Here is a 15122-nt window from a genome sequence, read left to right on the forward strand (position 1 = left end):
AGACCCTATTCCCCCTGGTAGGAGAGGCACTTAGCATGGCATTACCATCATTACATCCCAAGGTTAAAGGCAATGAAACTCCAGGAGTGGCAAAGTCAAATCAGTTCAATTGTCTGATTGTTCATACTCATGAAGTAGTGAGGCTGGCAGGGGTCCAGCATAAAACTTAGGGCTTTCCAGAGGAGCTCCTTTAAGGTAATTCATTGCCCTCTACAGTACCTTAAATCAGAAGGGCTAGAATGGTCACAGTAAATGTGGCTCCTGACATTTCTTGTGAGCAATATTAGCAGATAGCCAGCTGCTAGGCCAGATGTCAAAGGTGCATTAAGAGCACTTGGTTTTGATCTAACCCATTCCTGAGAAGTAGAATGGGTTTGGCTTTGAGCAATGCAATAAAAAAAGATAGTGATTAATGAAGCAGTACAGCTTAATAACATAAGTTGACTCCTGCTTCCTTCTCTCTGGCATTTTCACTGTCCACAAAGCAGTTCTTTTACGTACCAGCAGGGACATGTAAAATGTTATTCATCAGTCTATGGGCCATTAAAGAAGTTGCTTTTGCTTTCTCAACTTGAAAAACAAGGGGAATGATAATAGGTTTGGTTAACAGAGCTGTTTAGATAGTGGAGAAGTTCAAAGAAAAGCTTTCTTGGAGTCAGCATGGGAGCTCGGTGCCTTAATTCACCCCTCTTACTAACCTGAGTTCAACATCTACATGAGGACTGGAATTCAGGATTGAGATTGAGGTGAAGGATTCTTTATCTTTACTAGGATGTTCCAATTCAGTATGGTGTAGAACAGCAAGAGAAGATGAAAAGACATTACTCGTTGTGCCTTATAGTTTGAGCAGAGGGCACACTGCCAGAAATAACTGACTAATGTCTGCATTTTTGGACTTTCCGCTAGGTAAGGAAGTAAAACACATGCAATTGCAAATTCAAGAGAGAAAACTAAACAGAACATGGTATCTAATGAACAATGGATATTTATAGCAAGAAGTGAGCATATAGAGCTCTCTATATATTCACTAGACTGCTACAAGGAGTATCTTGCACAGAAAACATTTCTACACAAGCTTGAGCTTGGAAAATTGAAGAAACTGACAATATTTAGGACAGGCTTCATGCAGCTCTGTAAGACGTTTTGCAACCTGTGGGTGAGGGTAACATCAGTTCTGCTGTTCCAAGGAGAGGAAGAGGATGCAATTATTCCAAATATTCCAGAAAATTACTGATAGGCAGCTGTTAAGCTGTGACAGTTAGAGGGCCCTGGAGATGCTTCCAGAATCAAGAAGCCTGTCAAAACCACAGTACATCTGGGACCTCAGGCTGGATTCAAGCTACAGCTCTGTTCTCACAGGACATCTAAACTGTGTTTGAATCCTCAACTTCAGGGATGCTCTAGCATGAGATATAGGTCCAAAACAGAAAAAAATACTTTTCAGACTATACCAGCTGCTCTTTGTAAGTGATTTATTTACTTTGTCTGTTATGTGTCACACCTCAGAGTTCATTAGCAAGAAATAAGCTTTAGCTGCTCAAAAAAAACCTGTACCCCCACCTTGACAGCTGCAACAGTAATTAATCTGAAAACACAAGTATCTGACTCTTTACACCACTACAGCAATTATATCTCTGCTTTTATTTTTGTAGTGCTTTTGAGGCTTGCGGAGAGGTGGTGTTGTTGGGCTTTCTGCTTGGAGTAGGAACAAAACAGATGCTTGGTATAGAAAATTATTTTACAAGATCTATCAAATTTTAATTGGAAAGCTGTCACCAGCACTGTCTATAATTTCTTCCACGTTGTGGACCCTGCAGGCTGCAATTAGACATCGTTGCTTTACCCTTGATTTTGGTTTTCTGAGGATGAGAGGAGTGATCTCTTTGTAAAACCATATTTCGTTTTCCACAGCTGTGCTACAATTCCTTGGACCAGGCTCCCTTGCTGTGCTCAGGCAGCTAGGTGGACTAATCTGTGAGGAAGGGATTTGCAACCAAAAGTGAACACCACAAGATTTTGCAGATTTTGCAGTTTATAGTGTGTCCTGGGTTCAGCAGTAGCAGTCATGTTTCTCCTTTGTGGTAGCTGGTGCAGTGCTGTGTTTTGACTTCCAGCCTGGGAACAGTGCTGGTGAAACCGATGTTTTCAGTTGTTGCTAAGTCATGTTTACCCTGACCAAGGACTTTGTGAGGCTCATGCTCTGCCAGGGAGGAGGGGAAGCCGGGAGGAAGCAGAGACAGGACACCTGACCCAGGCTAGCCAAAGAGGTATTCCATACCGCAGCACATCATGCCCGGGGGGTAATGGGGAGTTAGCCAGAAGGGCTGGAAGACTGTGGGGTTGGAGGAGGTATGGGTCGGTGCTTGGTCAGGCTGGGGGGGGGCGAGTTATCGGTCGGGTGGTGGTGAGGTGGTGTATTCTCTTCCCTTGTTATTTCCTTTATCATTGTTATTATTGGTGGTAGCAGTAGTGATTTGTGTTATACCTTAGTTACTAAACTGTTCTTATCTCAACCCGTGGGAGTTGCATTCTTTTTGACTCTCCTCTCCATCCGTCCGGGAGTAGGGGGAGGGCTAGAAGGGGGGGAAGTGAGTGAACAAGCTGTCTGGGTAAACCACAACAGTTCTTTTTGGTGCCCAACGTGGGGCACGAGGGGTTGAGATAATGACAGATCTGACCGGATTAATAGTCACTCGTCACAATGCTGATTTATTGGCTCTCAGAGTTGTTCCTCTTGATCTCACAGCTTCAGACCGTTGTAACTTACTTAGAGCCGGTATTTGCTGTGTTAGCGTTTATCAAGTGTGGGGCCTGGGCTAAGGTTCTTGTCTCACTGTGCTTTATGGCAATGACTTCTAATACGGGGGGGCTCCAGCAGCAGGGCGGGACGGGCGTGGCCGTGGACTTGTACCTGGCCGTCCGGCTGCTCTTCACCGTCCTGGCCCTCACCCTACTCTCCATCTTCGTGAGGCTGCGGGGAGCCGAGGGGGAGCGGCCCCGGGAGCCGGCGGCAGCCGAACCGGCCCGGGAGAGCGGCCCCGGGGACCAAGCGGCGGCGGGAGCGGGGCCGGAGGCCGCGAGGGGACGGCTGCCGGTGGAGGAGGTCGGGGCGGTCGAGGAGAGGAAGGAGGCGGCTGCTGAGCAGCGGGAGAAGGCGGCGGAGGAGCCGAGCCCGGCGGAGGAGCCGAGCCCCGCGGCAGAGCCGAGCCCCGTGACGGCCGAGAGCATTCCCCGGCAGCCACCCGCCGAGCCCCAGGAGGATGCAGGAGACCACGCAGCATTTCCCAGCAAGGCAGAGGAGGAAGAGCTGGACTCAGGAAAAGAGAAGCTGGCGGTGGGAGAGCCGGCAAGCACAGCAGCTACACCAGCCCCAGTGACAAGTACAGCAGCATCAACTGAGAGTTCTGGAGGTTTTGAATGGCCTTTGGGTATCCTTGGGACCTGCCTGCTGATTGTGATGGGGATCAGCATGTTGGCACACACACAGGCTGTGTGCTACCCACCACCATTTTGTCTGATCTCAAAAGTTAAGCAGAGTCAGGTTTGGATCTTGTCTGGGGTTAGACGAGGATATAGGAGGACCGGGAGACTTTCCCCAAGGCTGGACAGTCATGAGCGGCAGGGTGTGTGGGACAGTATGGGCAAGTATCTAGTCCACTGGGCCCCTCCAGTGCTTTGGAAGCGTCGGAGATGGAAGGCAGCTCTATGGAGTCCCCAGCGACAAGCTGCAGAAACTGCTGAAGGGGACAGTGTCCCAGACTGCTGACCCATATGGTCGCTTCCAGAAAGAGAGCTTGCAGTAAGATGACTGCAGCAACTCAGGCAGAGACCCCGTCCCAAACCGTGGCTGTTCAGGTCTCTGGGTGCAGGGAGTGCCAGGGCCTGCTGCTGCCGGGGGAGGGAGGACAGCATTCCACCTGCGTGAGGTGTGAGCAGGTAGATCTGCTTAGCCTGGTGGCAAGACTTAAGGAGGAGGTTGAGACCCTGAGGACCATCAGGGAGTGTGAAAGGGAGATCGACTGGTGGAGTAACTCCCTGGCGTGCCAGTCGGAACGGTTCCAGGGAGATACCCCCCAAAAGGGGAAGGACCCCCTGCCCTCTCAGACAGAGGGGGATGGCCCAAGACAGCCCCTGCCCTGTAGCTGTTGCGCAGAGGTAGGGGACCAAAAAGACGACAAGGGCTGGAAGCGAGTTCTAGTTCAGCATCCTGGGAAACCCTCCCCCCTTCCTGCCCTGCTTCCCCAGATGTCCCTCCATAATAGGTTTGAGGCCCTGGATCTTGAAGGAGAGGTAGGTGAGGATGTGGTGCAAGGCCAGCCCACAAGGCCACATAGGAAAATGCGGTCGACTTTGCACCTCAAGACTGCCTCTGATAAGAAAGAAAGAAGGGTCATTGCAGTAGGCGATTGCCTTCTGAGAGGAACAGAGGGCCCGATATGCAGAGTTGACCCTCATCATAGGGAAGTGTGTAGTCTGCCTGGAGCCTGGGTCAGGGATATCACTAGGGCGCTCCCCAACCTGGTGCACCCAACAGACTACTCCCCGCTCCTGATCTTCCAGACAGGTAGGGGGAAGCTGCTTCCCACAGTCTGAGGGGGATGAAGAAAGACTACAGGGCCTTGGGGCGGATGGTGAAAGAGTCTGGGGCTCAAGTGACCTTCTCCTCACTCCTTCCATCTTCCACTGATGATGTGGGAAGGAATGGGAAGATTCAGTTCATAAACGATTGGCTTCGAGACTGGTGCTACAGGCAGGGCTTTGGATTCTTTGATAACAGCTGGTTTTATAGGGCACCAGTCTGGACAATGACAAGTGGGAAAGGTTTGTCTCACAGAGGCAAAAGGATGCTGGGGCACGAATTAGCAGGGCTCATTTGGAGAGCTTTAAACTAGATTCGAAGGGGGATGGGGTTGTAGCTGGGCTTGGCCCAGTGGGGCAGCACTCCAGAATTGATGAAGACTGGGAGGCCTCCTATAGTCCTAGGGTGAAATCGGTGTGCTCAGCTCGCTCCCTGGAATGTCTGTACACCAATGCGCGCAGCATGGGAAATAAGCAGGAGGAGTTGGAAACCTGTGTTAAGTCAGGAGGCTATGATCTGGTGGCAATTACAGAGACGTGGTGGGACAGCTCACATGACTGGAATATAGTCATGGAGGGCTATGTCCTTTTCAGGAAAGACAGGCCAGCCAGGCGGGGTGGTGGGGTTGCTCTTTATGTGCAAGAGCAACTACAATGCACCGAGTTCTGTCCAGGGACAGATGACAAGCGAGTTGAGAGTCTGTGGGTGAGAATTAGGGGGCAGGCTGGCAGGGGGAATACTGTTGTAGGTGTCTGTTACAGACCACCAGATCAGGGTGAGGAAGTTGATGAGGCCTTCTACAGGCAGCTGAGAGCAGCCTCACAGTCACAGGCCGTGGTCGTCGTGGGGGATTTTAACTTCCCTGATGTTTGCTGGAAGGACCACTCAGCAACCCAGCCACAGTCCAGGAGGTTCCTCCAGTGTATGGATGATAACTTCCTCCTGCAAATGGTGGACGAGCCAACCAGGAGAGGAGCGCTGCTGGATCTCATCCTCACTAACAAGGAGGGTCTGGTCGAAGCAGTAAGGGTTGAGGGCTGCCTTGGTTGCAGCGACCACGAGATGGTGGAGTTCAGGATCTTGTGTGGTAGGACTAGTAGAATAGCAAGTAGAATTGCAACCCTGGACTTTAGCAGGGCAAACTGGCCTTTTCAAGCAATTGCTAGGGGAAATCCCATGGGCAAGGCTGTTTGAAGGTAAAGCGGCCCAAGATAGTTGGTTGGCATTCAAGGATTGCTTTTTTCCGAGCTCAAGATCAGAGCATCCCGACATGTAGGAAGTCAAGGAAGAGGGCCAGAAGACCTGCATGGCTAAATAGGGAATTGCTGGGTATGCTCAAGTGGAAGAGGAGAGTTTACAGGTCATGGAAGGAGGGGCTGGCCACTTGGGAGGAATATAAGGCTGCTGCTAGAGGATGTAGGAAGGCAGCTAGGATGACTAAGGCCTCCTTAGAATTAAACCTGGCGAGAAGGGTCAAGGACAGCAAAAAGAGCTTTTTCAAATACATGGCAGATAAAACTAACACCAGAGGCAATGTAGGCCCACTGATGAACGGGATGGGTGCCCTGGTGACAGAAGATACAGAGATGGCAGAGTTACTGAATGCCTTCTTTGTCTCTGTCTACTCTGCTGCAGGCAGTCCTGAAGAGCCCTGTACCCCTGAGACCTCAGATGAAGTCAGGTCGACGGAGCGGTTTGCCTTAGTCGATGAGGAATGGGTTAGAGACCAGTTGAGCAATCTGGACATCCATAAATCCATGGGTCCAGATGGGATGCACCCGCGGGTGCTGAGGGAACTGGCGGAAGTCATTGCTAGACCACTCTCCATCATCTTTACCAAGTCTTGGGAAACAGGAGAGGTGCCTGAGGACTGGAGGAAAGCAAATGTCACTCCAGTCTTCAAAAAGGGCAAGAAGGAGGACCCGGGTAACTACAGACCGGTCAGCCTCACCTCCATCCCTGGGAAAGTGATGGAACACCTTATCCTTGGTGCCATCTTAAGGCATATCAAGGATAAGAGGGTTATGAGGGGCAGTCAACATGGCTTCACCAAGGGGAAATCATGCTTGACCAATCTCTTAGCCTTTTATGAGGAAATAACACGGTGGATGGATGATGGCAGAGCGGTGGATGTGGTCTACCTTGACTTCAGCAAAGCTTTTGACACAGTCTCCCACAGCATCCTCACAGCTAAATTGAGGAAGTGTGGTCTGGATGATCAGGTAGTGAGGTGGACTGTGAACTGGCTGAAGGAGAGAAGCCAGAGAGTTGTAGTCTATGGGGCGGAGTCTAGTTGGAGGCCTGTAACTAGTGGAGTGCCTCAAGGGTCAGTACTGGGACCACTATTATTTAATATATTCATCAATGATTTAGATGAGGGAATTGAGTGTACTATCAGCAAGTTTGCTGATGACACTAAGCTGGGAGGAGTGGCTGACACGCCAGAAGGCTGTGCTGCCATCCAGCGAGACCTGGACAGGCTGGAGAGTTGGGCAGGGAATAACTTGATGAAATATAACAAGGGAAAGTGTAGAGTCCTGCATCTGGGCAGGAACAACCCCAGGTTCCAGTATAGGTTGGGGAACGACCTGTTAGAGAGCAGTGTAGGGGAGAGGGACCTGGGGGTCCTAGTGGACAACAGGATGACCATGAGCCAACACTGTGCCCTTGTGGCCAAGAAAGCCAATGGCATCCTGGGGTGTATTAGAAGGGGGGTGGTTAGTAGATCGAGAGAGGTCCTCCTTCCCCTCTACTCTGCCCTGGTGAGACCGCATCTGGAATACTGTGTGCAGTTCTGGGCCCCTCAGTTCAAGAAGGGCAGGGACCTGCTGGAGAAAGTCCAGCGCAGGGCAACTAAGATGATTAAGGGAGTGGAGCATCTCCCTTATGAGGAAAGACTGAGGGAGCTGGGTCTCTGTAGTTTAGAGAAGAGGAGACTGAGGGGTGACCTTATTAGTGTATATAAATATATAAAGGGGAAGTGTCACGAGGATGGAGCCAGGCTCTACTCAGTGGCAAACAATGATAGGACAAGGGTAATGGGTACAAACTGGAACACAATAGGTTCCACTTAAACTTGAGAAGAAACTTCTTCTCAGTGAGGGTGACGGAACACTGGAACAGGCTGCCCAGGGAGGTTGTGGAGTCTCCTTCCCTGGAGACATTCAAAACCCGCCTGGACACATTCCTGTGTAACATTATCTAGGTGTTCCTGCTCCGGCAGGGGGATTGGACTAGATGGTCTTTTGAGGTCCCTTCCAATCTCTAGAATACTGTGAAACTGTGATACTGTGAATTATTTTAAGCCTGGTGGGCCCATGGCACTTCAGGCCATCAGGGCAGAGATGCAACATAGAGATGGACTCAAGATCGAGGGGTGAACTTAGCAATGGACACTATTGCCCAGGTTATTCACGAGTGTGAACACTGCACACAGTCTCTCCTGTTCTGAAAGACTGTTACAAGAGATGGAGCCTGGCATCGTGGACCAGATGGATTCAGCAGCTTTATAGGGACTGGTCCATGCACTAAGATAAGAGCACACTAAGATAAGAGTGATGGTATATTGAAAATGTGGGATCTGAGCATGGCATGAATGGTATGGAATAAGGGGTGGATAATGTCCTGGGTTCAGCAGTAGCAGTCATGTTTCTCCTTTGTGGTAGCTGGTGCAGTGCTGTGTTTTGACTTCCAGCCTGGGAACAGTGCTGGTGATACCGATGTTTTCAGTTGTTGCTAAGTCATGTTTACCCTGACCAAGGACTTTGTGAGCCTCATGCTCTGCCAAGGAGGAGGGGAAGCCGGGAGGAAGCAGAGACAGGACACCTGACCCAAGCTAGCCAAAGAGGTATTCCATACCACAGCACATCATGCCCAGGATGTAACAGGGAGTTAGCTGGAAGGGCTGGGGACTGCAGGGTTGGAGGAGGTATGGGTCGGTGCTTGGTCAGGCTGGGGGGGGCGAGTTATCGGTCGGGTGGTGGTGAGGTGTTGTATTCTCTTCCTTTGTTATTTCCTTTATCATTGTTATTATTGGTGGTAGCAGTAGTGATTTGTGTTATACCTTAGTTACTAAACTGTTCTTATCTCAACCCGTGGGAGTTGCATTCTTTTTGACTCTCCTCTCCATCCCTCCGGGAGTAGGGGGAGGGCGAGAAGGGGGGGGAAGTGAGTGAACAAGCTGTCTGACTGGGTTTAAACCACGACATAGTGTGATTTCCTAACAGCAGACATGACAGTCTACAAAAACCCTTTACAGGATTTTTTTGTTGGTGGTTCTGGGGCGCGCGTGTGTGTGTGTGTGTGTGTGAATGTGTGCACCATAAAGTCTACTTTTTTATAAAAGCAAAAGTCTGAACTCATGCTATTGGAGTAGTTGGTTGTGTAAACAGTGCAGGATAGATGTGGTGCCAAAAACTACTGGGTATGAGCCTTGCAAAAAAAAGTAATGCAGGTTTCTCACCGTTCAAGTCCAATCTCACATAAGCAGCAGTACTGGGGAGCCAAGAGTGCAAATTGTGCAAATTTTGCTGTGCAAATTGTGTGCCTGGCCCTGAAAAACAGGATGAAAGGTTTTAGCACCCAAACAAACACAGAGCAAATAAGGTTAATCATTGCCAGATAATAATAGATGTTTCTGTTTGAAAATGTGCTTTGTTGCCCTCTGTATTATTTCAACAAACTGTTGGCTGTTTAGTTTGCCTACCCGTAAAGAGCACAGATACCAACAGAAGACAATTTATGCACTTTATATTATATTAAATGTCTGAGTGTAAGAATTGCCTCCACCAGCACTGAAATGCAATCTGTGGTGAAAAGCACATCAGATTTTTATTAGTTTTCAGGAGAAAACAAAGAACACTGTGTACTACTGCTTCACATGCATGAAGAGCCCAGCTTAGTCCTTAAGTCTTATTAACTACAATTTTTGACTAAGAAAGACAATAAAGAAAGAAGCAATGAATGAGATGCAGCAAACAAGCACATGGGAGGTTCATGAAAAGATTGATGTATGTGTGCTCCACTGCGTATTATTGGCTGTTTGGCTTAACTAGTTAAAGCAGATTTCCTTGGGAGTGAAGTTTACCCTCATGCCCTGAACTGTGTGTGCTGCTTCTTTTAGGTTTATGGGGTTCAACACAGTGAAGCTCATGAAAGCAGACCTACCTGTGGTAAGGATTCTGTTCAAGACACACCATTCTATGAAGGACACAGAGGAGATGCTCAGTATCTGCCAAACTAATGCATACGTGCCTTGTTTAATATTTTGGTCACAGTTGGAACATTGAATAGAGGGCTGGGGTTCCTATATTAAATGACTCTTTGTTTCACAGGAGCCAGTGTGTCATTCTGCCACCACCTCTGAGAGAGAGTTAAGGTTCAGTTTGCTTGAGAAAATAGTAATAAGCTTGTTGTAATGAGAGTTATAGCACTTACAGCAAGTATTGACTGGAAGATAGCAATCCCAATGAAACAGCTGAGAAAATAAATGTCAAGGGGGGACCCTGAAGAGACAAAAGAAATCATGCTGCCTGCAAAGATTTCGATTTCTTTTTTTCAGTCTTTTACAACACAGTGGCCCATTTCTGGCTACAAAACATTTCATCTGGCTTTCTAGAAAAACAGGCTGTTGAGAAAAGAGCTAAAATGTCTATTACAGTGATAACAGTGATTACAGAGAAACAGCTTGTTTCTCAACAGAACCATAGAGGTTTCAGCCCATGGATAAAAGAGCAGTAGTTCAGACTTCTATGAAGGAAGAGCAAAAAAATTTGCATTTGCATTCAAACAAAAATCACAAAGCAGCAAACACAGTAGCAGCTTGCTTATCTGTTTGTTGTTTTGAGTACATGTCCCCAGGGTGAGGCTGAAATTTTGCACTGTTGCCTTCCTTTGTGGTCAGACCAAAGTATCATGACTGAGGCCAAGACTCAGATGTTCAGATAGGATCCAGGACTGGATCCCAAGGCAGGGAGGTAGTACAATGGATAAGGCAGTGAAAGGTTATGGGCAGAGGTAGAAGAGTAAGGCCACAATTGATGAAGTATGTAGAAGCAGAGGGAGGTATGTCAGAGATTGTTATATGGAGGAGATCATTCTCCAGGCATGGAGACAGAGAGAAGATTGCACAATAGAGGAGAAGGTGAGGAACAGTAATATGGACCACCTAAAATAATGAACGTGGGTAAGAGCAATAGTCTAAAGTGAAGGAAACAGGTGTTGAATTTCTGTGCTTGCTAAGGGAGGCTATAGGATTAGAAACTAGGAGAGGCTTGAAAAATACACCAAATTAACTGCGCAGTAATGCAAAAGTAAGCCTTTTGTTACGGAGGTGCCATGCCCTAAGAAAAGTAAGGCCTGATGCCTGCCTAATGGCAGTCAGTGGTGGTAAATGGAAATCTTTAGTGTCTATCCAGTATTCTAAATTGTGCATCATTGATGTGCTGGTTTCCAGTTCTTCCTCCTAGCAATCAAACACAGTTGATGGAGAAAAGTACAAAACTGAAAACTACTCTTGTTATTTTCTTTGGTGCTTCAGTGAATCTGAACCAACATTGTTACATTTAAAGGCCACAAAAAGCACAACTTCATCCTTATTCACATAAATAACTGTGTTATAGTAATTAAGTGGAAACAAGCATGTAGATAGGTGAAAGCAATTATCTGAAATTTGCTGCCACACAGAGGGTAAGCAGCTGTCTGACTTCTCTCTTGGGATTCTCCAAGGTTTCCAATTAGTGTACACATTCGTGCAGAGGAAAAAGACAGCAAATCCATTCTGTGCTGATATTTAGCCTCTTCAATTTGTTTCATAATGATCTATTATGTACTTAAAGGATAGTAATATAGATGTGTCTACAGAAATTTAATTTGAACATCACAGCTTTATGTAAGGCTCTCGAAAGTCTATTAATTTTAGCTCGATATCTATTGAATGTTAGAATTTCACTAAATGAAGAATGCAAATCTGGTGTACTTCCAGTCAAATTCTATCACCTTACTTCTGCCCCACAAAGCAATACCAGTCTTCTATCCTAACCCTTACCAAACTCTCCCCTCCATACACTGCCATGCACACTAGTGCACAGCAGTAGGCCTTTCTGCACAGACACATTTGCAGTGGCAGTAATTTGATCTACACCCTATGATTGTAATATTCTTGTTGGAATAAAGTGACTGCAGTAGTTGATGAAGTGTGTGAGGGGAGTTGTCTAACTTGGGGAGAGACATTTTTTCAGTTTTGACCTTCAGTCTTTTCCAGTGGCTACACATTTATATTTTATCAGAACACACTTGAATCACCTAAGAAACACGATCAGTGTTCCATAAGTTCAAAGTTTATTACAGCAAAGAAAACATGAAACATTCAAAGAGACATTAGCTATAGGGAGTAATACATATGAGAGTTTGAGTTCCTAACAGGACTGATGTAGAAACCTTTCTTTCTGTGTGAAAGCATATCACACAATGCAAGACATCTTGCAAAGGATTTGATATGTTGTTGAATGTAGGAAACAAAAGCATTTCCATTTCTGAAATGAAGCAAGGTAACAAATATGAATTAGCATGAAGTTAGGGCTGGTGTTGAATACTTTATCATTTTGTATATTGTGATTGTACTGTTCATGTCCCTTCTGGCTGGTATCACCTGTCATATTTGTAGCTGGAATCACCTGTCATATTTGTAGCTGGAATGTGTAGTTTCTTTAGACAATGATGAAGGAGCAGCGAAGAACAATATATTTACCTGATGCTATCTGAGATTTTTTGTGGCTCAGGTTTATTATTGTAAGGCTATTTTTACTCTTGAAGAATATGCAGTCATCAGAAAAGTTTTGTTAGGATGGTTAATCTTAAAACAATCCAGAGAATCATATAGCTCCACAAAGGGCCAAGAGGGTCAGTTTCAGCTGACAAAAGATGACCACTGTTACCTATGCAGGCTGGATCACAGAGACCAGTTCTGCTCTGTGATTTAGTAGACAACCTAACCTAAGTTATCCTACCAGAAATACTCATCAGGAATACCTCTGAGGAATTTACCTGATGGAAAGTTGTTCAGCACCCTAAGCAGAAAGCACAGAATTTCACAGCAAATGCTTCCATAATTCAAATACAAAGTTAATTTCATGTGTGCCTTGGCAGGAAGCCTACTAGATTAATCTGGATTCTGAAAGATTAGACACAAACAGAGGGTTTTAAATACCTAGATAATTCTGATACTCTTACATTGTAGGACAGACAGAATAAGATATGCTGGTTTAGATATTTTTGTGGCTTCACTCAAGGTTCTTTCTTCAGAATGAATGGCATTTTGCATTTTGGAAGTTCTGATAGTACTCGAAAAATATGAATCCAAGTGGATCTTAGGGGAGAGGAAAACATGAGAGGTTCAGAGAGAGGGTTAGATGGCTAATACATGGCTAATAGACATTCATTTAGAAACTGAAGTTTTGGTTTAAATCCTGGCTCCACTGAAGTCAATGGCAAAGTTGTGGGCTTCCTTTAGTCCTGCTTTTTACTGAGAATTTTGTGAAAGTGATGTCTTCGATGGCTAATGCAAACTATGAATGACGTTTTGAGTCCTCAGTTGAGTTTGTAGCTGCAGTGAGACTATAATAGAGAAACCACATATCAGCCATCAGACAGCCCATCACAGAGCTGGTAGCAGAACCTCAGGAATTGCTGCTGCCTGGCCCAGACTCCTATTCATGTGCATAGGAAGCCACCTGCAGACTATTTGTCCTAGTCAGTAGAAATCAGAGGTTGAGCTTGTCATGGTTTAAGCCCAGCCAATAACTCAGCACCACGCAGCCGTTTGCTCACACTCAACCTTTTCTTCTCCCCTTCTGGGTGCGATGGGGAGAAGAAACAGAAGAATGTAAACTCCCAGTAACTAAAGTAAAATCCTACTACTACTACTACTACTAATAATAATAATGGAAATAACAAGGGGAGAGAATATAAAACTAAAAAGGGAAGGAAAAAGGAAGAAAACAACAAACACAAGTGATGCACAATACAATTCCTCACTACGTGTCAAGTGATGCTCAGCCTGACCTGAGCAGTGATCCAGCCTTCCAGGTAACTCCCCTGAGTTTATATACTGGGCATGATGTGCTGTGGTATGGAATACCCCTTTGGCTAGTTTGGGTCAGGTGTCCTGTCTCTGCTTCCTCGTGGCTTTCCCTCCTCCCTGGCAGAGCATGAGAAAGTCCTTGGTCAGGGTAAACATTACTTAGCAACAACTAAAACATCGGTGTTATCAGCATTGTTCTCAGAATGAAACTGAAACACAGCACTGCACCAGCTACTAGGAAGGACAAAAACAACTGTTACAGTGGAACCCAGCACAAGCTCCAACATGCTTTGGTGCTCAGGCTGCCTGGTGGTAGCTGCCAGCCTCTGTTTGCTATTCAGGTGTCATTAATCTTCAATGTGTTGATTTAATTTAAATCTCAAAATTCAGATGTGAGAGAGCAGGTATTAATGGAGATCATATCCTGACACCAACTTTTGTAATGGAGTCAAGTGAGGTTAACAATGGATGCAGACTACAGTCAGGTCACTGCACCATTCTGCTGCTTAGGACACAACAGGGTCATTTACTTCTCCAATTTAAAGGACTCATATGAGGTCAATTACTCCCTCAGTTAATTATTGAGGGAGAATGTGAAATTAAATAATATTCTAGGTCCCACATCTGGGCTCAGGGATCATGAGCCCAAAGCTCAATTACTATTCCATTTTGCTACTCAGGAAATACTGGTAAAACTTAATAGTTACATTCCATTTAGCTGAAATGAATTATCACCAACCATCTTCACAGTGATCACATAAAGTCCCACAGACTTTCTGCGCTGGATATACCTTCAAAGGTCATATGCAGCCAGCGCTGAATAGCTGGAAGTCAATGCCAGCCCTAGTTCACAGATCAAAGGTCAATGAATATCAATTACTGACCCAGTTCACTGAACCAGGACATCCAAATATTAATAATACCCAAAAATATGTGTAGAGCCTAAAAAGGGACACTTATGCCCTATTTTCAAATCTAGATATACTGGCAAACCTACCTGCTGAAAAATTTATGATTAGGTCAGAACAATTTAACTATTGCTCCAGACTGATGGTCAGAAGCAACAAGTATCAAAAGAGGTATCAAACAGGTAAAAAAACCTTCTGCATACACTACACAGAGATTATCTGAGGTCAGCTATTGAGCCACAGTTGCCTAAAGAAGGTAAATTAAGTTAAACGAACAAAAACGTTCATACATACTCAGTTCAAATACTGTATTAGTCTTCTGCTGAGATCAGTGGAGATCAAACACTGACAAATTTTGTGATTTGAGGTTGTCTCAAGCAACATAGTGGTACAGTTATCTGCACCAGCAACCAGTAAAGAGCAGCTACTGTGAGATACAGTTTGCTGTTTGGGGTTAACAGAGATCAGTTCCTGCCACATCTGTATACAGAGCAGTTAGCTGCAGTCAGGCACAACTGCGCTGTCTTGTAAAAAGACCATGGAAATAGAAGGACTT

Source organism: Pezoporus flaviventris, unplaced genomic scaffold (genome assembly GCF_033815535.1).
Source record: "Pezoporus flaviventris isolate CSIRO_AGI_PZ_B2104156 unplaced genomic scaffold, CSIRO_AGI_Pfla_v1 ptg000064l, whole genome shotgun sequence".
Classification (NCBI taxonomy): domain Eukaryota; kingdom Metazoa; phylum Chordata; class Aves; order Psittaciformes; family Psittacidae; genus Pezoporus; species Pezoporus flaviventris.